The sequence below is a fragment of the Spermophilus citellus genome, assembly GCF_964194105.1.
Source record: "Spermophilus citellus genome assembly, chromosome: 12".
NCBI lineage: Eukaryota > Metazoa > Chordata > Mammalia > Rodentia > Sciuridae > Spermophilus > Spermophilus citellus.
Window position 1 is genome coordinate 36,928,503 of NC_138198.1, and position 27,637 is coordinate 36,956,139.

Sequence of the window (27,637 nt, forward strand, 5' to 3'; positions counted from 1 at the left end):
GGTTTCCTGAAACCATGACTCAACCACATTCACTCCATGTCCTCTCAGTGCTCCCCAATGCCTTCTTCATCTACTTCTCCAAATTTCCTCCACTTCTCATTTCCACCTGGCTTTAACAGCTTATTCATGGTTCCCCATTGAGTTCATTTTCTCCTGGATCCCAAGCCACTGCACCCAACTACCCATTAGCTGCTTTCACAAGGCATCATCACTGGAGGGGGTAAAAAAGAGCCCATTGCTTTGACAGTTTTCTATTGGGGAATGGATTTTACCAGCCCATCCAAGAATGTTTGGCTAGTATAAATATTAAATTGTGGTTTTACTGTGAGGCTTTCTGGTAGCAGGTAGTAAGGACTGAAATTGGAATTGGGGAGGGACTGTCCACAGTGGAGACAAGAGACAAGTGGTAGGCTGTCACTGCTCATGAGCTGCCAGTTCATAAGTCCCCCAGTAAGGAGGAGTCTCATTCCAGTAACTCACAGCTCACTGAAGCAAAACACTGGATTTGGAGCATCTAGCTTCGAATGAGGGCAAAAATCCATGTTAGAGTTATGCCCTTAATAGCTATAAAATCACTTTGAGCCAGTTTCCTCAGTTGTGAAATGGAACTGCTATACCTACATACTATACCAAATATATGAGATTGTATAGCTAAAGGAACTATTCACGTATGGCACCTTTTAAGCACCATTATCAGATACCTTTCTAAAACGAGGCAGCTGTATGTGTTATTCTACTACAATTCAATTTTTTTTTTTTTTTTGTAAAATTGCCAAGTCTTGGCTGGGCACAGAATCACGAGCCACCACACAGCTTTGTAGATTCAAACAGCAATTCTTTATTCCCGAACTCACACCGGCCTCCACACACGTTCTGGGGCAATCCCAGTTCTGCTGCCACCCAATTCACCTACTCCACGAGGCTTTTTTCCCAAAATGCTCTCTGATCTCACAAGAGCTCAATGGGAGCTCAGGTAGCAGGAACGCCCTATTTCCAGCAGCAATAATCCTCAACATCGAACTTCCCTAAAACCCAAGGTCTTAAACTGGGAACGCCCTAAACCCAAGGACCGGGATACTATACTTGCTCAAACTGCAGGATACACCCTAATCCTGGATCCACCCTCGTCCTTGAGTAGGGTCATCTTTCTCAAACACACATGCAAGGTCACAGCAAATTTAACATGGGGTACGCTGGCAAGGAAATCGATGCGTCATTCCTACTTGGTAATAGCCCTCAGCATAAAATGGCATCAAAATTTCCAAACTGAGAGGCTCTGAATCCTTTCCATTCCCATATCCAAATTCAGTTGGTTGTCAAGTCATTTACCTTCTGTCTTTATGGCATGATTGTCTAGGGACCTCAACATGAAAAACCTTTGATGAAGTCTCATGTTTAGAACCACAGAGATGAAATGATATTAGTGGCCAAACACATCCAATCTGTGATCCTATAAAATGCCCAGCACAAAAAGTCATTTTAATTCCAATGGAGCTGTATGGAAGATGTCACTTCCTGGGAAAGACGACCCTGCCTGTCCATAGTACACATCATTTAAAAACAGTTCTTGTTGAGCTAAAAAATTTGCCTTCCAATTCTCTCACTGTTTCTTTTTACCTCATTCAATAAAGAAAATTTCCAAAAATTGGGTGACAGACATGGAGATATAAGAGAACACAAAATAAAGGTTGCTACCTTCTTGAAGCTTCTATTGTAGTGGGAAAGACTCACAGTTAACAACCAAAACAGATAAATTATGTAGTATATCCAAAAATGTGCAGTTTTGGACCACAAAGAACTTGCCTAGTCTGCATGATTATACAGGACCTCTCTTCTCCAATCCCAATATCCCTAATCAACTTACTATCCCCTCCATTGCCACTAGAACTTGAAGCAATGACCAGGGCGATTTTTTTTTTTTAATAAACAGGATTCTCTGGGTAGTGTAGTCACTTTAGCAATCAGTCTGTCCACTGGGAATAGTGGTGCACGCCTGTAATCCCCACAGCTAAGGAGGCTGAGACAGGAGGATCACAAGTTCAAAGCCAGTATAAGCAACTTAGGGAGGCCCTATGCAACTTAGTGAGACCCTGTCTCAAAATTGAAAACAAACAAAAAGGGCTGGGGAATATGACTCAGTGGTTAAGCACCCATGAATTTAATCCCTGGCTCTGAAAAAAAAGTCTGTCCTGCAAAGTACTGATATATTTTTAAAAATTTTTTTAGCTGTCAATGGACCTTTATTTTATTTATTTATATTTATATGGTACTGAGGATCGAACCCAGTGCCTCACACATGCTGGGAAAGTTCTCTACCCCTGAGCCACAACCCCAGCCCCTAATATTATTTTTAATGTCCACTGGAGTCATGTATATAGTCCGTGTGAAACCTCAACTCATTTCACAGAGTAAATATGAGACAATGGATAAAGTTCACCCTCTTCCATATGGTTACCTATTTCCTCATTCTTTCTTAGTTTTGTCCAGTGCTGTGAATAGAATAACAAGCATTCTGTTGTAATTCTGGTGGCTATTTAAAAAGAAAAGCTGATTATTTTCTTCTCAAGTGTCAACAAGTTACCTAATTTTTATGGTTTCTTGTGTGCTCTTGAAGACTCTTGATGTAAACAATCAGCACAAAAATGTACTAGAAAATTCCCCCAGCATGGATTGCACTATTCATAACCTCTTGACTTTAAGGATTTATGAATTGCAATCCAATGTAAATAAAATGAACAATAAGATACATGAACTATACAAAGGAAAACTCAGAAAGTGCAAAAATGAAGAATTTCCATTCTAACTATATCCTAGTCACAAAAGATGATTGTAACAATATTCAAAGGCTTAAGGAATTTGGAATGTTGCCAAATTGCTCTATCATAAATTAAGAAATGCTGATTACTCTATAGCAGGATGTGGAATTAGAAGTTTTGAAAGAGGCGCTAAGAAAAAAATAGATGTGAAATTTCAGCAGGAGTTGCCAGAAGATAATCTAAATTTCAAAATAGGTTAACTAAGGACTGGATGTATGGAAGGAGGATTTTCATGAAGAGCATTTCTTTAGCAGAACCGTGATCTGAGTTCAAAGGGGGAAGATCAAAAGTACACAGCCCTCTTATTTTAAGTTCAGTGAGAGGGGACTCAGGGAACCCCAGATATTAGGTAGATCCTATTTGGATTGGGGTACTCAGTGACACAAGGCTCAGGAATCTCAGGTCAAAGAGCTGGCCCAAGTGACCTGTGGCAGGAGAGGCTCTGTGTGTTCAGTGTTTGCCATCACCTGAAGGCATGAAGCCATGCCACAACAATAGCATCCAGAGGAATATAATAGGGCAAGCACAGAGGAGAACAGAAGTGGAAATGAACTGGAGAATAGTGCTGAAGAATGTTGGTGTCCCAGACACATGTCTGAATTCTTTCTTTTACCCTGAATTCCAACTACCTCTACCTTCTCATATTCATGTGGATACTTCATTCTTAGCGTTCAGAGTCACGTTTGCTGTTTGTCTATCTGGTTTTGATCTCTTTGTTATTATTATTATTATTTTTTTTTTTGCCTTTCTACGGAACACTGGCAGATTCTGATTTTTTTATGACTACACAGTAAAATTCCCTTATTTTGGATTGTTGTTGTTATTTTTATGATTTAGGATTGGAGAACTAGTAAGTGGAAGTTTATCTTGACAATTCACAAATCAAGTTCCCTCAGAGGACCCCAGGCTTTGTGAGATCCAAGATGTCTTCTCAGCACAGTCTGAAACAAAGGAGGGGAGTTCCCGCTCTCTTTTCCTCCCTCTGGACCACACAGTGGATTCCACTTGACCACGTGATGGTTCACAAGTTTGCCATCTCTCTTAGTTGGGGGTGAGAGTGAGAGAAGCTGCAGGCATGGAGGAGAGGCAAAGCTGCCTCTCAGAAATGCTTTCTCTTAACCAAGGAAAAACATCTTTGACTCAAGCTTCATTATCCCTAAGAAAGGCAGTGAAAAACAGCTGCACTCAGAAAGAGTTGATGTGATTTTTTGTTTGTATAAATAACACTTTGGCTTCATCTCACCTGTGTTTTCTGGAAATCTACATTCTGCTTTCTTCGATTTGGGCATGAAACCTTCATATCACTTGATGGGAGAAAACAAAATTTTCCACAATTCTTTACTGGTTTACTTTATGCTGACACAAAGGGGACTCCCTGCTAAACTGTTCAGAGAATACCCAGCCTTGGTGCCAGTCCCTGAGACCCTGGCCACCATAGCTGCCACACTCAACATAACCCTAACTTTCTCTCTTTTTTTTTTCCTAATATAGTACTTAAAGTCATAAGTATAAGCTTAGAGTTTCCTTTCTCAACTCGAAATCTCTTCTAAGAATTATTGGTGGTCTCTGGAGGTTTTCAGTGCTCTACAAACTCTCTCTCTTTTGTGTATTGGATCCAGAAATTTTTTTTCTTTACATAGTTCAATCATAAGTCAAGGGGAAAGAGCAGAGATTCTGGAGTCAATCAGGCTTGAATATGACTTTCAGCATGTGGTTGCACAGTTGAAAAATGTCACATGTGTTGTGCCCAGTGCTGTGTTTGGCATATGAAAGGCACCCCAGAAATAGTAGCAAGTACTATTTAATGAAAATAGACATTAAATAGAAAAGCTGGATACAACATGGGGTACCTTTGAGATTGTTTAGCAACCAGTGAATTCTGAATGGAATATTGCTATCATTTGTATGTAATCTGATTATCTCCCCAAAGTCCATATATAGAGGTTTCATCCTCAGAGAGGATGCTATGGACCTTTAGCAGGTGGAGGCTAATGGAAGTCTTTATGTCATTGGGTGTGTGCCTATAAAGTGGGTTGTGGAATCTAGCCTAAGCTGCTTTCTGTCCTTGGCTTGAGGCATGACTGCTGGCTCCAATGCATGCTTCTTCCATTGCCATCCATCACCCTCACCAGAGGCCCAAATCAATGAGGCTGCTTGATCTTGGACATAACCTCTAAAATCGTGACCTAAATTAACCATTTCTCTTTATTAAGTTGGCTGCCTCAGGTATTTAGTGGTAGTAATGCAAAGCTGACAAATACAAGCATTATCTAAGGAGCCCTCTTTATGCAGGAGATAGTCACAGGAGTTTGGCACTTGCATTGTTGATTTTAACAAGTTGGATCTTGGTGGGGTGTATGGACTTCAGGATCAATAAAGGGGTACCATGGAAAATCAGTATCATTAGGGCCACCGGTGATGAATGTACATTCATTCCATGCCTTGTGTGCCATCCCTACCACCATGTCCTTCTCAAAGGAAATCCACAGAATTTCCAAGGAGTAAGTGTTGATACTCATAGCAGATTTGGCACATCTGTTATTGCTAAGAAAGGGTATTTCAGGAGAACAAAACTTGCTTTGTGCTTTTAAATTGAAAAAAAAGAAAGGAAAACACCACCTAGTTTATTTAGAAAAAAAATATCAACAGAACCCAAAATGGCTAACAATGCCCATCCCTTCTGAGATAGATACTCTAAGGGATTCCCAAGACTTAGAAAACCTGTTTTTTGGGGGGTTGGGGATGTGGCTCAAACAGTAACGCGCTCGCCTGTCATGCGCGGGGCACTGGGTTTGATCCATATATAAAATAAAATAAAGATGTTGTGTCCACCGAAAACTAAAAAATAAATATTAAAAAAAGAAAACCTGGTTTTTATCTTGTCTTTGAGATTTTCACAGCAAGGAGGAAAATGATCCTCTATTTTAAATAAAGTGAACAAAGGCACCAATGAACATTTAAGTGTTCATGTGATGGGGTGCAACAATAATGCCAATAGGATATGGTAAAGATAAAAGGATTGTTCAGGGACTGTTTTTGGTGGTTAAGTTATCAACTGCCTTCAGAGTTTTATTCAGAATTATCTGAGCATCTTCTTAAGAGTTGTAGTTTTGCTGAGCATCATCAATGCCAAAGACAAAAGCAGAACAAGTAAGGACATTGATTTTGTTCAATGAAGAGATGCCCCAGGTCTGCTGATCAGAATGTCTCAGCACAGTGGTTTGTTTATCTTTTGATTCTCTTAGGGAGGGACTTGGGATGTTATGGTCTGAATCTTTAATATCCAGGAAAACCTCATATTTTCAAAGCAGGGTGCCTAATAAAACAAGTTTCAGAGGTGGAGATGTTAAACAATGATTAGCTTGTGGGGGCTGTTACTTTGCAGTGGATTAATCCTCTTAGTGGATTAATCCTTTTGATGAATAAATAATTTAAATGGACTACTGAGGGGAAACTGTAGGCCAGTGAAATGTGGCTAGAGATGGTAGCTCACTGCGGACATGGCATTGGACTATAACTATCCCTGGGCCCTTCTTCCCTCCCTCCCACCACCCTCCCTCTCCCTCTCTCTGCTTCCTGGCTGCCATGAACTTAGCAGCTTTTCCATCATGCCTTCTGCCATGATATTCTGCCTCACCTCAGCCCCAGAGCAATGGAGTTGTCCTAGTACTAAGCCTTCTGAGACTGTTAGTTCAAATAAACTTTTCTTCCTCTAAGTTGTTCTTTTCAGGTATATTGGTCACGGTGATAAAAAGCTGGATACAACGTGGGGTACCTTTGAGATTGTTTAGCAACCAGTGAAGTCTCAGGAAACCAAACAGGAAATATTCATTTCTGTGTCTGGCTAGTTTTAGTGGGGAGGGAAGTTATAATCTCAGGTAATAATTGAAGAAAAAGTTGTTGAAGGGGTTTGTTTCTGGTTCATGATAAATAAATGTCTATGTTTGGCCTCATTACAGGTAAGTAAGGAGGTCAGCTGTGAGTCTTATGTGAGTCATGCCAAAGAATGGACAAGGAATCTTACATCAGGCATTGGAGAAAGGGTGGTTCTCAGTGGTAAGCTACTTCCTGGAACACAGAAGGTAGAAGGGATTTCTGAAAATCAGAATTATGGGGGTGGATTCCTTAACTTTTATTTTTTTCTAAAAGCAGAGGGCTCAGGTCAAGCTCAACATTCACACTTAGTTTTATCATTCTCTTTTTAGCTTTACAAGAAAGTATGTGTGCTCATGATTATTACTAAAGATAAGAGTGATAATATGTCTATATATTTATGCTTCCTTCTTTCTTATATGGGAGAAATAAAGTAAAATTTTCCCCATATATTTAGTACCTGTGAAAAACACTGAAAGCACATATAAATTCTGTAGGGAATAGATAGATGTATCATAACTTGATAAAGTATTATTCTTATTCTAGTTATCTTAGCAGTTACAGGATATTGTAGAGGCTACAAAATTGTGCCTTAGTGAATCCTTGAAAACCGTGAGTGTAATCCTATATAACATAAAGCACACAAGCTATGTCAAGGTTTTTGTTGTTTTCTTCAGAATTTGCATAATATACATATTTTTCAGTTCAAGTTCTAAAAATATTATTTTTAATTAATGTTAAGAATATAATCATTATGAGAGGATCTTCTCTTTTGAATGTAGATTTCTGGGAACATTTGATTAAAACATTTAACCAATAGTTGTGTTTATGCATCCTTTTATGGGGTATGTGTGTGTGTACTAACTTATGTAAAGAAATAAGAGTGGTATGGAAGCAGTTGTTATATACCTAGAGAAAAAGTTAATGTAAGAATGGAATTGCTTATGCAAATTAGGGGAAACTAGATACTGCACTTGGTTACTAGATTCCAAATGCAAGTGGAAGAGGATAGAAACAGAAAATTCTTTGGGCTTGTTTACCCAAGGAAATTGCAAGGAGTAAGGAAATGTGAAGTTGACCCCAGAGAGACTTCAAGCCAACAGGCTTAGGAAAGATCCAACTTTGCATCAGGCAAACAGGAGGCTTTTGGAAGATGGCCAATTACACTGCTAATAGTTGGTTATATTAAAAACACTCCACAAGTAACTGGAATAGGAAGATCTTCCCAACTCTGACCTCTCCTAAATCACTGAAAATGGAAATATTTTTTTAGTCTCTAGTACACTGGATAAGATTAAGAACCAAAACAGCAGTATTTATGGTTTACGGTTTAAATATTAAAGACAACATTAGGCAGAAATCTCAGAATCATCATTTTGGGAATGACATAATATAAAAATAATATCCTTGGGAAATATCCAATTGGTTAGGAAGTATTCCCCTGGTAAACAGAATGAATAGGAGATGTTGGCACTGTCTTGCCTTAAGGCTGATTTGCAAATAATTACATATTATTTACCACCCCACACAGAGCTCTGTCCAACGCCCTTTCTCTTTCTGGGAGTACCAAAGAAGTAATCTCACTTAGCATTCTTAATGCTTCTCCAGGGCCCACCTCTAACTTCTCTGGACAACTGACTCAGCCATCAAGATAGCCTTTCTGCAAAGCAGTTTCCAGAAATTGAAGCCCGAATGCACATTTACCTCTTGATCACTAAACTCATATGCATATGTATTTAAGCAAGAAGAGCAAACACTGGTCTAACCCCTGGAAATTCAAACCAGGTCTGAAGAATGGTAGAAAATCCTTATGGTCTCATACAGGAGAGCTGCCTAGAAATCTAAACATTACAAGTTTCCTCAAAAAGTTTAGTAAAGACTAAAAGTGGCAGCAATCTACAAGCATGTTGAAGGATGGCCCTGGAGAGAATGCATCTCCTGCACACAAATACTTTTAGGCAGTCTTTCCTGGAAGTTGTGTTCCAGTGACCCTTTGAAGTGGCAAGGCACATGCAGGATCTCATCATCCTACGAGGCTAATGGGTAAGAAGTGATACCTTTCATCTTTAAAGCTTGAATACAAACTTACATCATTCAAATTCTCCAAGCAGTTCCCTTTCCCTACATAAAATAGCAATATCTTCTTTCTTTTTAAAAAATTTATTTTATTTTATCATCATTATTTTTTGTGTGAGTGAAGATGGAACATCATGGGGCCATTCTGCCTTTCAACTCCAGGTTTGGTGTCAGAAGAATCATCCTAGAGACAACTCTGCTCCTCAAAGTATCCTGTCCCATTGTGCTCTTAACAGAGCTTTAAATTGTGTTGCAAATATTCTGGTGAAGCCAAGCTAAGGGTCACATATCATTTCTAAAAACACTGGAATCAAATATTTGATGGATTAAAAATATAAGTATCCATAAAACAAAGAGGAGAGGTGAAACTCTGGTAAATTCTTGATTCTTTGATTTTAATTAAGGTTCAGGCAGTGGATAATGCATTGAATAAATAGTCAGAAAACTGGACTTGAATCTTACTTTGTCTTATAATTTTATGGGTCCTTCCTAGGTCTTGGTTATACTGCCCCTAAAACGTGGGAAATGTTACCTACATCCATGATTATTATATCTGTCACAGTCCATGATTATAAATGCTAAAAAAGAAAACAAATATGAATGTATTTTGCTAATTTAAAAAACACTGTGCATATATTGTAAAACATTGCAGTATTTTCATTTAATGTGATTGATGAACATTTTCCATTTTCATTTGTAACTTTATACTGGATAACAGAAGATATGTGTATCTCGCTATTTAAAAAAAAAGCCCTTGAAACAGAAAAGTATCATAAGAAACTTTTATTTTTTAACCATTTAAAAAATATGTGCCAGGCTTCTTTCTTGTTGTCTATCTGGGTACTACTCTCCCACAAGCAAATGAGGCCCTGCAGTACACCTACCTAGGGTATAGGCCAGGCCATTACCTGCCTTAGGCAAACTTTTAGCCAAGTAGACTTTGAGTTCTGTCTACTATTGCTCTTTGCCCTATGAGGATGAGAGGGTGGAAGTGAGAAAACTAATTTGGAGCCAGCCCTTATCATAGTTTCCTTTATCTGGCCCCAAACACTTCTATTTGGGATCTTGCAGATGACATCCTTTCTACTTCCCTCAGTTCTGTTATAACCATGTTTTTCTCTTCGGTGATTATTGATGGTGGCCTTGTTGATTGGATTGAAATGATGAAATCCGAAGGAATAAAAATCACTAATTGCCTGATGGGGCACTTGGGATCCAATAACTCCTCAGAATCATTGTTAAATTTTCCTAATAGATTAGTGCATTATATATATAAAAGTGTTCACATGGTAAGAACCTACAAAATAATATAGGATTTATATACTAGTCAAGCATTTCTCCCAAATATCAAACTACCTCTCTCTCTCTCTCTCTCTCTCTCTCTCTCTCTCTCTCTCTCTCTTTTTCTCTCTCTCTTTGGGGGGGAGGTACCTGGGATTGAACCCAAGGGGGTTTAACCACATCCCCAGTTTTTTAAAATATTTTATTTAGAGACAGGTTCTCACTAAATTGCTTAGGCCCTGGCTAAGTTGCTGAGGCTGGTCCTTAACTTATGATTATCCTACCTCAGCTTTCCGAGTCACTGTGATTACAGGTGTGTGCCACGACACCTGGTTCAAACTATGGGTTTTTTTTAATCTTTTATTTTTTGTTGTTGTTATTGTTGTTAGAGAACAACATTATGAGTGCTGTCATCAACATGGTGACTAAAGAGTGTCTGAACATTTTCTCTCTCATAAAAGCAATGAGAAAATTGGCAGATATTATCAGAATCAACTCTTTTAGAACTTTGGAAATTGGCCAGAGCAGCAATCTGGGGAGATTTTATTCAATAAAAAAAATGGCTGAATCTTGGTAAGAACAGAAAGTTTGTCCTATTTCAATCCTTCTCTCCTCAGCTCCTCACTACCCTGAAATCAATAGCCTTCAATCACCCGTGAAACCAGCAGACTAGAGGGGGCAAAATGAGGCTGGAAATCTTTTAAAGCCTCATTCCTGAGGTATTGTCACTATTTGACCCATCTAGTGGTTCCCAGGAAGAGCCAATTGCAAGGTTGACTTTACCAGATATGATGCAGAATTCACCAGTATGAAAAGGCCCTGCCCCAGGGACATTTGTCAAAAAAGATTTATAGTCAATTGTTTAACATTTTGGCTGCCTGAAGTAATACATAACAGTTAGGGTAAACAATAAACTGAGCAAAAAGTTTAAAAGGAAAAGCTGACAAGGAAAAAGGTTTCACTATATTTCTCAGAATGTATATCATGTGTCTGCACAGGGCTATGCTTATGCTCAGGAAGGAACTGACAAGGGTTTGAGGCACCATATCAACAGAAGGTAAAAGTGAAGACAACATTGTAATCCCCAAGAGCACCAAAAATGTGGTCAAACATATAGAACCACTGGGCAAAGACTGGCAGACGCATCAATTCCAGGGGTTGTTCAATCATTAATGAACTACCAAGCTAACTGAGCAAAAACTTTTGGCCACATATGACAAAGTATTGATTTTACATAATTTATCCAGACAAGTTATTACACAATAAAAAGTACAGTAATAGCAACAATCCCTAGGGAGAAGGAAAAGTTTGATTTCCAGAGTTGTCACATTATAGAATATAAAATGTTCAGTTTATAACAAATGGTGAGATATGAAAAGAAAGCATAGTCTGCATATAGAAAAACACAATCCAGAGAAACTGTCTCTTGGGGAGCCTAAAGGTTGGGCTTAATAGGCAAAAGACTTTAAATAAGCTATTTTAGATATGTCCAGAGACAAAAAGGAAATCACATCAATAGAAATAAATGTAAGTATGAGAATGTCATGTCACCAAATCATCAAGAGGGAGAGAGATAAATGATAAAAAAGAACCAAATAAGAACTCTTGAGTTGAAAAGTACAAAAACTGAAATGGAAAATCCAATATAGAGGCATAACAGATATTTGAACAGGTGGAGAAAAGAAATCATCAAACTCTAAGAGGGAACAACTGAAACTGTCCAACCTGTGGGAAAGGGGGAGGTGGGGAGGAAAACAAATGAACAGAGCTTCACAGATCTGTGACAGCATACCAGCATCCATATTATGGGATTACCAAGAGGAGGGGAAAGAGGAAAACAAGCAGAAAAACAGTTACAGAAATAATGGTCCAAATTTGTTTGAAAACATACATTTACAAATCCCAAATGCTCAACAATCTATTATAAACAGGATAATCTTTAAGTTACCCATAAATTGATACAGTGTAATCAAACTTTCAAAAGACAAAGAGAATCTTAAAAGCAGCAAGAGAGAAGCAATGTGGCATGTGTAAGCAAGCCTCAATAAAACTGATGGTTGAAATCACATAACAAATGCTGGTGAAGATATGGATAAAAAGGATCTCTCATACTGTTAGTGAGAATGTAAATTATTATAGCCATTATGGAAAACTGTATGGAGTCCTCTTCCAAAATAAAAATACATCTACCATATAATCCAATTCTCTCAGTTCTAAGACGTATATCCAAAGGAAATAAGTAGATGTCCCTGTTTATTGTGGCAGTATTCACATAACTAAGATATGGATCAGCATAGGTTCCCATCAGCTAATGAATGGATAAAGAAAATCATACACACACACACAAGCACACACACACACAGAGGAATATTATTCAGCTATGAAAAAGAAAGAAATTATGTCATTAGTAGCAAAATGGATGGAATTGAAGGATATTATGTTAAGTGTTGGAACCTAAAAACACAAGTAGAAGATATTTATTATCATATGTGGAAGCTAAAATATTGAACTGAATGTACAATGGTGATTACTAGAGATTAGGAGGGTGGGAAATAAAATAAAGAGATTCCAGATTTGATTAGTGTACCCTATAAATAATGCAGTATAATCTCACCCTGAACTCCATTAATAAATATAATTAATACATATTGATGAAAAATAAAATGTAATTTTAAAAATCAACAACTGTCTGATTGCTCTGGATAGAATTTCAAGAATTGTGTTAAATAAAAGTGGTAAAAGAGGGCATCCCTGTTTTGTTCCAGTTTTTAGAGGGAATGCTTCCAATTTTTCTCCATTTAGAATGATGTTGGCCTGGGGCTTAGCATAGATAGCCTTTACAATGTTGAGGTGTGTTCCTGATATCCCTAGTTTTTCTATCATTTTGAACATGAAGGGATGCTGTATTTTATCAAATGCTTTCGCCACATCTTTTGAGATGATCATATTATTTTTATCTTTGAGTCTATTGATGTGTGAATTACATTTATTGATTTTCATATATTGAACCAACCTTGCATCCCTGGGATGAACCCTACTTGTCATGGTGCCCTATCTTTTTGATATGTTTTTGTATATGATTTGTCAGAATTTTATTGAGAATGTTTGCATCTATATTTATTAGAGATATTGGTCTGAAGTTCTCTTTCTTTGATGTGTCCTTCTCTGATTTTGGAGTCAGGGTGATATTGGCCTCATAGAATGTGTTTGGAAGTGCTCCCTCTTTTTCTATTTTATGGAATAGTTTGAGAAGTACTGGTGTTAATTCTTCTTTAAAGGTCCTGTAAGAACTCAGCTGTGTATCCATCCATTTCAAAATAATTTCTAATTATCTTCTGTATTTCTTTAGTATCAATCATAATATTGCTTTTTTATCATGGATGTTAGTAATTTGAGTTTTCTCTCTCCTTCTATTCATTAGCATGGCTAATGGTTTATGAATTTTATTTATTTTTTCAAAGAACTAACTTCTTGTTTTGTCAATTTTTTCAGTTGTTTCTTTTGTTTCAATTTCATTGATTTCAGCTCTGATTTTAATTATGTCCTGTCTTCTACTGTTTTGGGGGTAGATTTGTTCTTCTTTTTCGAGGGCTTTGAGTTGTAATATTAGGTCATTTATTTGTTTTCTTTTTCTTCTTTAAAGGCATGAACTCCATGCAATGAACTTTCCCCTTCCAACTGCCTTCATAGGGCCCCAGAGATTTCAATACATAGTATCCGTTTACTCATTTACCACTAAGAACTTTTTGATCCCTTCCTTGATGTCTTTTGCAGCCCATTGTTCATTCAGTAGCATGTTATTTAGTCTCCAGGTGTTGGAGTACCTTTTATTGTTTTTATTTTATCACTGATTTCTAATTTCATTCCATTGTGGTCTGAGAGAATGCAGTATAGTATCTTTATGTTTTGTATTTACTAAGATTTACTTTGTGGCTATTTTAGAAAAGGATCCATGTGCTGCTGAGAAGAAAGTGTATTCACTGGCTGATGGATAACATATTCTATATATGTCAGTTAAATCTAAGTTATTGATTGTATCATTGAGTTCCATAGTGCCTTTGTTTGGATAGGCAGTGTTAATATTGCCCAAATGAGCATACTACCAAAAGCACTATACAGATTCAATGCAATCCCAATCAAAATCTCAATTATATACCTCATAGAATTAGAAAAAGTAATCATGAAATTCATCTGAAAAAAAATAAGAGACCCAGAATAGCCAAAGCAATCATTAGTAAGAAGAGTGAAGCTGGTGGCATTACTACACCAGACCTTAAAAAAATACTACAGAGCAATAGTAACAATCAAAGCGTGGAATTGGCACCAAAATAGACTTGTAGACCAATGGTAGCGAATAAAGAACACAGAGACTAACCCACATATCTACAAAGTTATCTTATATTAGACAAAGGCACCAAAAACATACATTGGAGAAAACTGGAAACCCATAAGCAACAAAATGAAATTAAGCCCCTGTCTCTCACCATGCACACAACTCAACTCAAAGTGGGTCAAGAACCTAGAAATTAAACCAGAGACTTTGTGCCTAATAGAAGAAAAAATAGGCCCAAAGCTTTATCATGTCAGATTAGGCACCAACTTCCTTAATAAGATTCCTATAGCGCAAGAATCAAAACCAAGAATCAATAAATGGGATGGATTTGAACTAAAAAGCTGCTTCTCAGCTAAAGAAATAATCAGGTAAATAGAAGAGCCTCCTGAATGGGAGCAAATTTTTACCACATGCACATCAGATACAGAACTAATCTCTATGATGTTGATATATATATATATATATATATATACATATATATATATATATATATATATGTATATATATATATATGTGTGTGTATATATATATATATCACTCAAAAACCTTAACAGCAAAAAAACAAATAACCTAATCAATAAATGGGCCAAGGAACTGAACACTTCTCAGAAAAGGATATACAATCAATCAACAAACATATGAAAAAAATGTTCAGCATCTCTAGCAATTAGAGAAATGCAAATCAAAACTACTCTCAGATTTCATCTTACTGTAGTCAGAATGGCAGCTATCAAGAATACAAACAACAATAAGTGTTGGCAAGGATGTGGGGAAAAAGACACACTCATGCATTGCTGGTAGGACTACAAATTGGTGCAGCCAATCTGAAAAGCAGTATGGAGATTCCTTGGAAAACTGGGAATGGAACCGCCATTTGACCCAGCTATCCCACTCCTCAGTTTATACCCAAAGGACTTACAAACAACATACTACATGGACACAGCCATATCAATGTTCATAGCAGCACAATTCATGGTAGCTAAATTGTAGAACCAATCCAGATTCCCTTCAGTAGATGAATGGATAGGGGCAAAGTTTCTGACATAAGAATAATGAGCACTGGGATCTCAGTATAGTTTTGTGACTATAGTTAATGAAATGATTGTACAATAATGGGAACAAAAGGAAAGATACAGATATTTGACAATAAGAAATTTGAGGAAGTTTGATATTAAACATACTATCTGTCAAGAGACACACAATGAGGGAATTGGATCTGATTACTTTCCTTACACAAGGTCACAGAGTTTTCATTTTGGGGTGATAATGTATTTTAAAATTGTTTGGGGGCATGGTGGCATAAATCGTGAATACAGCAAAAACTATGGAGTTGTACATGTCAGATTGGTGAATTGTATGATTTAGTAATTAGATATCAGTAAAACTATTACAAGTATAAAATATGGAGAAATTACCACATTTCCATGTTTAAAAAGGCCAGAGAATGCTTTGCTGTCATAGCCCTCATCCAAGAAATGCTCAAGAGAAACCTTTAGCCTGAAATGAAAGGACTCTATATAATAACTTAAACGTGCACGAATTGAAAACACTAGTAAAGGTCTCTGTATTAATACTTATCAGACATTATAAATGTAATTTTTGCTTATAATTGTTTTTTTCTATCTAATTTTCAAAAATTACATAAAGCAACAATCATAAGCCTGTGCTGATGGGCACACATCATATAAAGAAGTCACTTATGTGACAATAATAGCATAAAGGATCAGGAAGGGAACAGATCTATATTGGGGGAAATGTTCTTATGATACTGAAATTATAGATGTTAATAAGAACTAGGCTGACAGATGTATGATATCAATTTTATCTCTGGGCATTCATTAAGAATATGACAAAAATGTAACAAAATAAACAGCAAAATTTAAATGGCACACTGTAAACTATCGACTTAAGACAAAAGGCAATAATGGAGAAAGAGAGGAAACAAATACAGAAAACAAATAGCAAGAAGGCAAAGGAATATATATTCTTTCCAAATGCACGTTAAAAGTTATAAAGAATAATGCCATATATTTGACTATAAAACAGATCTCAATAAAAGTAAGATGACTATATCATATGAAATATATTCTCTAGCACAAAAGGAATTATGTTAGAAGTAAATTTTAAAAATTAGCAGATAAATGAACACTTAAACAACATATTCCTAAATAAATAGTTATTCAAACAGTGAATCACACAGAAATCAGAAAGTGTCATAAAATGAACAAGAATGGAAACACATCATGTTAAAATTCATTTGATGCAGCTAATACAGTGTTTAGGTCACTTTATATCTACAAATGCCTACATTGGAAAAGATCTAAAATTATCTAAATTTTCACCATTTAAAACACTGAAAAGAGAAGAGCAGGTTAAATTCAAAGAAAGTAGAAGGAAGAAATAATAAAATTTAGGGTGGACATATGAAAGGGAAAATAGAAAAACAATAGAAAACCAATGAAGCAAAAATTCTATTCTTTGAAAAGATCAACAAAATTCAAACATCTATTCTGATGAAGTTTAAGCGAGTGAACAGAACTCACCAAAATAGTGAATAAAAAAAAAAAGACATTACTGCCAGGTGGGTAGGTAGATAGATGACAGGCAGACTTTCTAAAGGAATAGTATGAACAATTGCACGCTGACAAATTAGATAATAGAAAAAACGAACAGAGTTCTAGGAAAATAGACATTATTGAAACTGACTCAAGAAGAAATAGAAAATTTGTATAGACCTATAACAAAGAGAAAAAATTAGTTTCAAAACATTTCTCACAAAGGAAAGTCCAGAATTAGATGGCTTTTCTGGTGCATTCTATCAAAAAATTAATGAAGAATTAACACAATTTTTTTCAACCCCCATTAAAAAATAAATAAAAAGAAACAAGGAACAAATACTTCCTACATTTCCTGAATCTAGATGAAAAATTATCAAAATATTATTAAATCAATCAGAAACATATAAAATGATTTTACAGGGCTGGGGATGTGGCTCAAGCTGTAGTGTGCTCGCCTGGCATGTGTGCGGCCGGGGTTCGATCCTCAGCACCACATACAAACAAAGATGTTGTGTCCGCTGAGAACTAAAAAATAAATATTAGAAAAATTTTCTCTCTCTCTCTCTCCTCTCTCTTTAAAAAAAATAAAATAAAATGATTGTACATCATGTTCACATAAATTTATCTCAGGAATAGATTAGTCTTACATGCAAAGTCAATCCAATGCTGATTAATACACTATCTTAACAAAATAAAATACAACAACCACATGGTCATCTCAGTGATGCAGGAACAACCATTGATAAATCCCTTTCATGAGAAAAACAACCTAAGCAAACCAAGAATGAAAGAGAAATTTCACAACTTGATAAATGGCAGCTATGAAAAACCTACAGTTAATATAATATTTCACACAAAATGATTTACGGCTTTCCTCTGAAAATCAGGAGTAAGACAAGATGTCTGCTCCAGACATTTCTATTTAACATTGTAGTGGATAATGTTCAGAGAAATGATGGGAGAAAATAAAATAAAAGACATCCAGATTGCTAAGGAGGAAGTAAAACCCTTACTATTAGTGGATGGTCTGTATTTCTATATAGAAAATGCTAAGAAATGCACAGATGAAAATATAAATAAATAGAGCAGATTCCTTCAGTAAAGTTGCAGGATATAAGTATAAAAAATCAATTTTTCCTATATACTTACAATGAAAATATGAAATGATATTAAGAAAAAGTTCTATTTAACAAAATATCAAAAATATTTAGAAAAAATAATATAAGAAATATAATGCTAGTTCACTGAAAACTATAGAACCATTGAAAGAAATTAAAGAAGTCATCCTGTGTGAACATATTGAAAAAAAAATCAATACGGTTTCAAAATCAAATTGATGGGCAGATTCATTGCAATCTGTATCAAAATCCAAGTTGGAATTTTTTTTCCCCAGAAAATGACAACATAATCTTAAAATTCTGTTGGGAATTTTAGTATATAGAGGAACTAACACAATCTGGAGAAAGAACAAAATTGAAAGACTCACACTTTTGGTTTCAAAGTGTGAACCACTTTGGTACTACAAAGCTACATTCATCATGACTGTCTAGTAGTAGCATATGGACAGACACATAAATCAATAGAACACCTGGGATTCCAGAATTGATAGCAACTGATTTTCCTAAAGAGTATTCAGTGAGGTGATAGTGGCCTATCAAGAAATGGCACTCAGAAAACTTGATAATTACATACAAAAGAATGAAGTGGACCATTTCTTATTAGCAGGTACAAGTAGAAAATTGAAATGGATCAAGAACCTGAATATAAAATCTAAAACTATTATACTTATAAGAATATAAATGTGTAAATCTTTGTAAGAAAAGAAGATATTTTATACTTAATTGTAATTAAAAGTTTTTAAAGAACACTGTCGCGACCCCTTGCCCGCAAGGAAGACGCAACAACAGGAATCTTCTTTCAGCCGTTTATTCAGGCCCCTGATGTTTCTTCTTCTCTCTCTCGGACGCCCCTCCCAGCCTTAATAAAGCATCCCAAGCCCCAATGCGAAGCTGCTACGTGGAGCTTTCTCATAGGGTGTTACAAAATCACGTGCCAACTCTCCCAAATAAGGAGTTGTTTGTCACAGACCACAGCGGAGCCAGCGCCATCTTGTAATGGTGACCACAGTCCAAAGAAACGGCTCACCACAGTTCCCCCTTTTGTTTTCTAAGAACAACACAGGAGAGAGTAGAGGTCCTATCCCACTGTGCAGAAGTGGCTGCATAGTATGGCTCAGCCCCAAGGAGGCGCCTTCCCCAGATCTGAGGCCATATCAGCCGACGCTTTTCTCCGTGGGACGGGGCGTGGACGCGTCTAACCCGCATACAATAGGACATGCTCTCCTTGAGGTCCACTTCAAGGATCACTCAAGTGCAGTGCCTTGCCTCGCATCCTGTATCGTGACGATGGTGGACGAAGGGGGATAGCTAAGGCTGAACTGTGGCTGTATAGAAATACAACGATAAACAAGTTGATAACACCCTAAAAGAAAGGCACGGGTCTTAAGGCGATAGAATAGCACTAGTGTGGAAACCCATCTGCGTGCAATGGTAGGAAAGCCGGCAGAGTGCAAGGGCTTTCCAACACTAAGAGAATAACAAGGAAAGACATGTCGATCCCAGTGCAATGTCCGTAAGACTTGGGGTGCGACGACCATGCCAAAGATTTACTGTTTAATTTGCGCAAGCCAAACTTGAGGTGAGTTGCCATTTTCTAAAGCTGCAAGAGCTTGTATGATCATAGCTTTATCGTGAGCATTGCGGGCCTTGAGGCGATAGAGAAACCACAAGCAGAGAACCATACCGAAGCAACACATTGCACCAAAAATGCCTACCCCCACCCACTCTTTAAAAAAGGAAAAGGCAGAGGATATCCAATCGGTGAATTGACCCAAAGTCACGGGATCGACATGGGTACTGTTCAAGACAGCTATCTGGGTCAGTTGAGACTGGATCATGTCTTCCGCTGCCATGGACCAATTTCCGGCCAAGTATTCGCCAATGATACGGGAGGCATTCCTGGAATCATTAAATCTGACAGAGGTTATACATAAATGTGCACGTTGGTCAACACAGCCCAAAAGCACCAAATCAGCCAATTCTTCTACCTGAGCTTGGAGTAAATCTATTCTTTGGTTGGCAGCTAAAATCCCTGACAAAATATGTTGATTAATTGTATTCTGGGATTCAAGTATGGTGGAAGTTTGTTGAACAACTTGATTAATGGTGGCAGCAGTCTGCACTTGACTGGCCATGGCCACTCCGGCCGTGACCGCTGCAGCAGCAGATACCGCCACGGCTGTCACTATAGCAGCTGTGATTCCAAAATCCCTGCGGACTCTAAGTAGCTCAACAATGGGGAATTCGTCAGGGTCCGCAGTGACTGGGATTGGGACAAAAGTTGGAATTTTCATAACCACCGCTACAGTCCAAGAACCATCCCAACACTCAGATAAGAGACAGGTAACATTAGAACAATCCAGCACCCCTGACGAGGTGTCATTAGCCAAAGGGAGTAAGAACGGGGATTGGACACAGACCATTGCAGGGGGCAATGCGGCATTATATAACAGAGAGTTGAACGAAACAGATGTGAGTCTTTTACCTCGTTCACTCTCCCTAACAGTGCCAGAAACATTAGCCAGCCAACTTTTGGCTCCCAGCAATTGAGCCAGTGCAGAAATATCAGCTGAAGCCCCCTTTTCATTGGAGATCAGCCATTGAAACCAGGACCAACCCACTCCTGTAGAGGAGTTGACACTGTTGTTAAAGTTATAAACATACCTCTTAAGAGAGGGGGAAAGGGAGAAACCTTTAGCAACTTGACGTTGCTCCCAAGAATGATCCTGACAAGGTGTAAATGTTGGGGGGAAACCAAGATTAGGGGTACAGTAAGGAGAGGCCTTAAAATGGGTGGCATTATAAAGACTATTAGAAGAAGGAGGCACTGGGATTAGTACCTCGGAGATAATAGCCAAGGTAGTTGTGTTTAAAGCAGAGCTATTTGCGGGGGTTCCTGAGCCTGTTTGTTCCCCTGAGACTACTTGGCTCAGCACAGCACTGAGAATGCTCCCTGAAACCTGACTGGACCGCAATGGGTCCTCCCAGTTAGTCAAATTCTTGGTCTTAAGACTAATACAATGAGTGTTCCCAAGGCTGAAACAAAAAACTCCTGTGAGATTAACTTGAGATTGATTAAAAATGCTATCCACGTCCCCTCTAGGAGAGGCACAGGGAGCAGACATCTCACATGAGGTAGAGAAAAGAGTGGGGAGGACACTAGAATTACCATGAACCGGCATTGGCATTGGCCAAGCCCGTGCCACTGCCCACCACTGCATTGGTGTCATCTGTGTCATCGGCATCAGCACCAGAGCCAGAGCACTTAGCAGAATGAAGATCCTCATCACGGGATTGCTGTGTTATTTCCTGTTGCTGGTTAGCCGACGTCAAGACTCTTCTTGTCAGGCGTTCAGGGACCCACAACGGTTCCGTGCGATCCTGGGGAAAAACACATACAGATCCTCGTGCCCATGTCAGCACGGGGTCGGGGCCGTTCCATTGGCCCGTAAGAACATCTTTCCACTTAACATAGCCAATCACAGAGGGCTGAGGGGACACATGTCTATCGGCCGCAGAGCGATCATGAATATCCAAATTCAAAAAATTAATGGTAAAGAGAGCTAAGGACAGGCGTTCTTTAGGAGTATGTTCAGCACCTATTCCCCCCTTTTGTTTATGTAAAGTTTCCTTTAAGGTGCGATGAGCACGCTCAACAATGCCTTGCCCTTGAGGATTGTAAGGCAAACCATGAGTAAGTTGCACTCCCATAGTAGAACAAAAAGATGTAAATTGTCTTCCAGTATAAGCAGGTCCATTATCAGTCTTAAGGGACGTAGGTGCACCCCACGCCGCCCAGGCCTCCAGGCAATGAGTAATGACATTACGTGCCTTTTCTCCCGATAAAGCAGAAGCATGAATAATTCCAGAGTACGTATCAACAGAAACATGGACATACTTGAGGCTACCAAAGTCAGGTATGTGTGTCACATCCATTTGCCAGACAACCAATGGCTTCAATCCCCGTGGGTTCACTCCATAAGTAGGGGGATGAAGAAATGTGACACAATGGGGACAGTGTAATACTATCTGCCGAGCATCTGCTCTTGAAATAGAAAAACGCCTGCGCAGTGTTAAAGCATTAACATGAAAATTTTGGTGAAACAATTTAGCCTCCTCTAAGGAGGAAGCCAAACAGATCAACTGACCTCTAGTGGCTGAGTCCGCACAGGCATTACCCTGCGATAACGGACCAGGAAGAGAGGTGTGAGCCCGGATGTGCACTGGATAAAAAGGAGCAGTGTGGCCACGGATAAGCTGTTGAAGCTGATTAAAGTAAGCAGATACATTACGGGCATCACTAATAGCTCCCACAGCCTCCAGGATTTGTAGTGCTTGCACCACATAGATGGAGTCCGAAATGAGATTAAAGGGAAAAGAACACTGTTTAAAAACCTCAATAACAATTTGTAGTTCTACCCATTGTGGATTTCCAGGAGCAAATTGATGCTGGACAGGGGGAGAATCATTAATTACATAAGCTCCCATTCCAGACTTGGAACCATCAGTAAAAATGTTAACAGCCCCCGGAATGGGACTGGATGAAGTTACTTTAGGGAAAATGATAGGATGTTCTTTAACAAAATGGAGTAACGGATGAGAAGGGTAATGATTATCAATATCCCCTTGAAACGAGCAACATAGAATAGCCCAGTTATCTAGAATAGCACACAAGACACTAAGTTGAGCTTTAGTGTAGGGTATAATAAGAGAAGAAGGTGATTGTCCGAAAAATTGAATGCTTTGTTGAATCCCTTTAAGTGCTAATGCTGCAACAGCATCAGGATAATATTCTAAGGATTTTCCTGGGGATACATGTGGGTGAATCCATAGCAAAGGTCCATCTTGCCACAGTACTCCAGTAGGCTGCCGCATAGTGGCAAGCACACATAACTGGAAAGGTTTATCACTCTGGAGCCTGCATAAAGTAGCATGTTGTATAGCTTCTTCTACTGTCATAAGGGCCGCTCTAGCCTCTTTGGTGAGGCTACGAGGGGAAGTAAGATCTGGATCACCCCTAAGAGTAGCATACAAAGGCTGTAGCATAACATTAGAAATATGTAAATATCCTCGTATCCAATTAATATCTCCCAGCAGTTTTTGAAAATCATTTAGAGTTTGGAGATCCTGAGCTTGTATGGTGATTTTCTGTGGTCGTAATTTGTCACACCCAATTGTTGCTCCCAAATACTTAATAGAATCCCCTGTTTGAATCTTTTCAGGTGCGATATGCAGTCCATATTGAGCTAACAACTTCACTAGGTCTTTATAGGCCTCATGAACTGTCTGCTCTGATTTAGCAGCCAATAATACATCATCCATATAATGAATGATCTTGATGGAGGAATACTTTTGTCTGAGAGGTGCGAGTGTCTTCCCCACATACATCTGACACATCGTGGGACTATTAGCCATTCCCTGCGGCAACACTACCCACTCAAACCTTTGATCTGGTTCCTCGTGGTTACACGAGGGAAGGGTGAAGGCAAAACGCTGCGAGTCTTTAGGATGCAAAGGAATAGAAAAGAAACAGTCTTTAATGTCAATAACAATAATGTGCCAACCCTGAGGAACCGAGGAGAGCAGAGGCAGCCCTCTTTGAATGGGCCCCATAAGTTGCATTTGAGCATTTACTGCTCGTAGATCATGCAGTAGGCGCCACTTCCCTGATTTTTTCTTAATGACAAATATGGGAGTATTCCATGGAGAAGTAGAAGGCTGGATGTGACCCAAGTCAAGTTGTTCTTTAACTAGAGCATGGGCTGCTGCCAATTTAACCGAGGGAAGAGGCCACTGAGGCACCCAAACAGGCTCCTCGGTGAGCCATGTTATGGGTATTTGAGCCCCAGCGGCCCCTAGGAAAAACCCAGACCAAATCTGTCAAGCTTTTGATGACCTTGTACAGGATGCTTACGTCCCTGTAAATGTTTTCCTAGTCCTAGACCTGGCCTATACCCCATATTTTGCATAATCTGTTGAGACACTGGGGAATAGTCATTACTAAGAGTGAACCCCATGTCTTTCATCAGATCACGGCCCCATAGAGAGATAGGTAAATCAAGTACATAAGGCTGAAAGGTACCATTATGTCCTTCTGGATCCTTCCAGACTAGATGTCTACAGCTGATCTGAGGGGCCTGGGCATATCCAAGTCCTCTCAAGGATTGATCAGAAGTCTGCACTGGCCATCCCTTAGACCAGTCCCTAAGTGCTATAATACTACGGTCTGCTCTGGTATCCAGTAATCCCACAATAGATTTACCTTCTATGCTTAATTCCAAAGTGGGGCGATTGCTCATATCTAGTGACAAATAGGCACAATTCCCTCCGGTGGTACCAATCTCATTCCCTGTCCGTGACCTTGAATCAGCAGGGAAGTGATTATGTAAGCTAGGCAAAATTAGCAATTGAGCAATCCGATCCCCTGGGGAGATGGACACAATGCCCCTTGGAGCTTCCACCATAACCTTTATTATCCCTACAGTATCAGGACTTATGACTCCGGGGAAAACATGAAGACCTTGTAAAATAGAGGATGCACGTCCAATTAGCAAACCTACAGTGCCAGGTGGTAGAGGCCCTGTAAACTCAGTTTCCACCAATTGGACTCCCATCTTAGGTGTTAATACAAGTCTGGAGGTGGAACAGAGGTCCAATCCCGCGGCACCTGTAGTGGCTCTCCGCGTTTCATGGGATGGCGTAGAGATGGCCATGTCTCGGGTTCGGGTGTGACATTCTCCACTGCCCCATATATTTGTGGGCCCTGGGGTCGAGGGCCCCGTCGGCCATTTTTTGGCCCAGCTGAAATAGGCTGTCCATGGATGTCCCTCACTGATCTACACTCTCTTGCCCAATGCTTCCCCTTTTTGCATCTTGGACACAACCCCGGTAGACGAAGGCCATTGGAAAGGCCACCGTGAGAAGGTCCAGTAAAATTGTCTTTTTTGGAATTGTCTTTTTTGGGACATTCACGTCTAACATGACCGGGTTGACCACAATGGAAGCATGTTCCGGCGGCAGGACCGCCCCCTTTTGTAATCCGAAGGACAGCAGCTGCAAGACCTGCATTAGTTAAAGGTCCTCCAATCTCTCTACACACCTTCATCCATGCTTCTATGCCTTTGTTCTTATAAGGAGTGATTGCTGCTTTACATTCCTTGGTGCATTGCTCAAAGACCAATTGCTTGACAAGGGGCATGGCTCTATCAGGATCCCCAAAAATCTTTCCAGCGGCGTCCACCATCCTTGCTACAAAGTCTGAAAAGGGTTCTGTAGGGCCTTGTATAATCTTAGTCAAATTACCAGATACCTCTCCTCTATTTGGAAGTGACTTCCATGCCCGAATGCAAATGTTATTAATTTGATCATATACCTCAAGAGGGAATCCCGTCTGTTGATTAGCAAATCTACCTTGCCCCAAAAGCATGTCCTTATCCCAATGAGGGTGTCCCGCCGCATGGTTTTGGGCGGCCTGCTCTATTGCGCCCTCTAGCACAAATGCTCTCCAGTCCAAATATTTACCTGGGGAAACACAAGCCCGAACAAGGCTAGCCCAATCAGAGGGAGTCATACAGTATCTAGACAGACTCTCCACCTGAGTTAGTGTGAAGGCGGCATCCACCCCATAAGTGCGCACAGACTCCGCCAGAGTCTTCACAATTTTGAAATCTAAAGGCTCATGGAATCTTCCCCTATTATCATCCTGAAAAATTGGATAAGCAAGACCCATCTCAGCGTTAACAGCCCTCCATGTTTGAGCATGGAAAGCTCTCCCCGAAACACCCCCGCCATACGGCGGTGGATCCGGAGGATCACATTTCTTGAGCTCCTGTTTATTTTTGTTCCCTTCTCCTATAGCTAAACTCCCTAGCTGGCGAGACAGCCTCCCAAGCTCCTCCTCCTCATCCTCCTCTTCCTCTGACCCACTTTCACATGGGGGTGTGCGCAGCGCACTGAGATCTGGATACAATCGTCTCTTCCCCTGTTTCACGCTCCGCACACTTCCATCCTCCCGAGATACCTCACTTCCTGCCGTCTCCGATTTCTCCTCATGTAATTGTTCTAGAACTTCTTGTCCTTTAGTAAGTGCTTCCTGACATCTGCCATCTGTGAGACAACTACGGACCATTTTCCAAAGGGGTATCACCCCGCCCTCTAATATGCCCTGCTCAGAAGCAAAGTCAAGATCTTTGCCTAATTTATCCCAACTAGGTATAGTAAGACTGCCCGAAAATGCAAACCACGGTGCAGCAATATCCAACTTCCGTAAAAATCTTTGTAAAGTACTATGTTTCACTTCCAGGCCCTTGGAACGTAACAGGCCGTCTAGGGCCAGAAGAAGCGGACTTGAAGATGCGGCACCCATGACACAGCAACAAAAGAAACACAGAAAACAAAAGTGAAAGTACACAGTGCAGCTGCAATAAAATATAAAGCTCTCTCTTACTTTGTAGAGGAGCTGACCCCGCTTTGATCGCGGATCCCACTTACTGGGACTATCCCCGCTTTGGTCGCGGATCCCACTTACCTGGGACTAACCGGTGCACCACCCCTGACGGCTGAAAGTTCTGGTTCCCGGGTTTCGGCACCACTTGTCGCGACCCCTTGCCCGCAAGGAAGACGCAACAACAGGAATCTTCTTTCAGCCGTTTATTCAGGCCCCTGATGTTTCTTCTTCTCTCTCTCGGACGCCCCTCCCAGCCTTAATAAAGCATCCCAAGCCCCAATGCGAAGCTGCTACGTGGAGCTTTCTCATAGGGTGTTACAAAATCACGTGCCAACTCTCCCAAATAAGGAGTTGTTTGTCACAGACCACAGCGGAGCCAGCGCCATCTTGTAATGGTGACCACAGTCCGAAGAAACGGCTCACCACAGAACACTATCAATAAATGTTATAAAAACTCACTAAATGACTGAAAGAACATTTGAAAAATCATATGTAAGTATATAGTACTCAGAATATTAAAAAAACCTTATGGAACTTATATAATTCAACATAAGAAGGCCTGTGGATTTAAGGACACATTTCTCAAAAAATTAAAATAAAATAATAATACAAGTGATAAATATGAATATGAGAAGATGGTCAGTGGTCACAAGGGTTATTAAAATCATAACCACAATAAAATACCATTTCATACCCTCTGTAATGGCCATTATTAAAAAAAAACAATTAAAAAATACCCCCAAACCAAATGCCGAATGCTTTCTCTGATATAAGGAGGTTGATTCATAGTGGGATAGGGATAGGGAGCATGGGAGGATTAGACGAACTCTAGATAGGGCAGGGGGGTGGGAGTGGATGGGAGAGGGCATGGGGTTAAAATGATGGTGGAATGTGATGGTAATCATTACCAAATTACGTGTATAAAGACACAAATTGGTGTGAATATACCTTGTATACAACCAACCAGAGATATGAAAAATTGTGCTCTATATGTGTAATAAGAATTGTACTGTATTGTGCTTTCATATATAAATAAAAAAATGTTGGCAAGGCTTTGGAAAAAACAAAACCCTCATGATTTTTTTGTGAAATGTTAAATTGTGCAACTGCTTTAGAAAATAGTCTGGTAGTTCCAC

At 39.3% G+C, this 27,637-nt stretch overlaps 1 long non-coding RNA gene across 1 annotated transcript; it reads right to left on the reverse strand.

Annotated features, from left to right (window-relative positions):
* Positions 1-19,551: 19,551 nt before the first annotated feature.
* On the reverse strand, positions 19,552-26,719 carry LOC308631923. The gene is made up of 3 exons (XR_014018388.1): positions 26,583-26,719; positions 21,269-21,436; positions 19,552-19,954 (listed from the first exon to the last, which is right to left on the reverse strand). It is a non-coding gene; the product is annotated as an uncharacterized lncRNA (long non-coding RNA).
* Between the last annotated feature and the right edge of the window lie 918 nt (positions 26,720-27,637).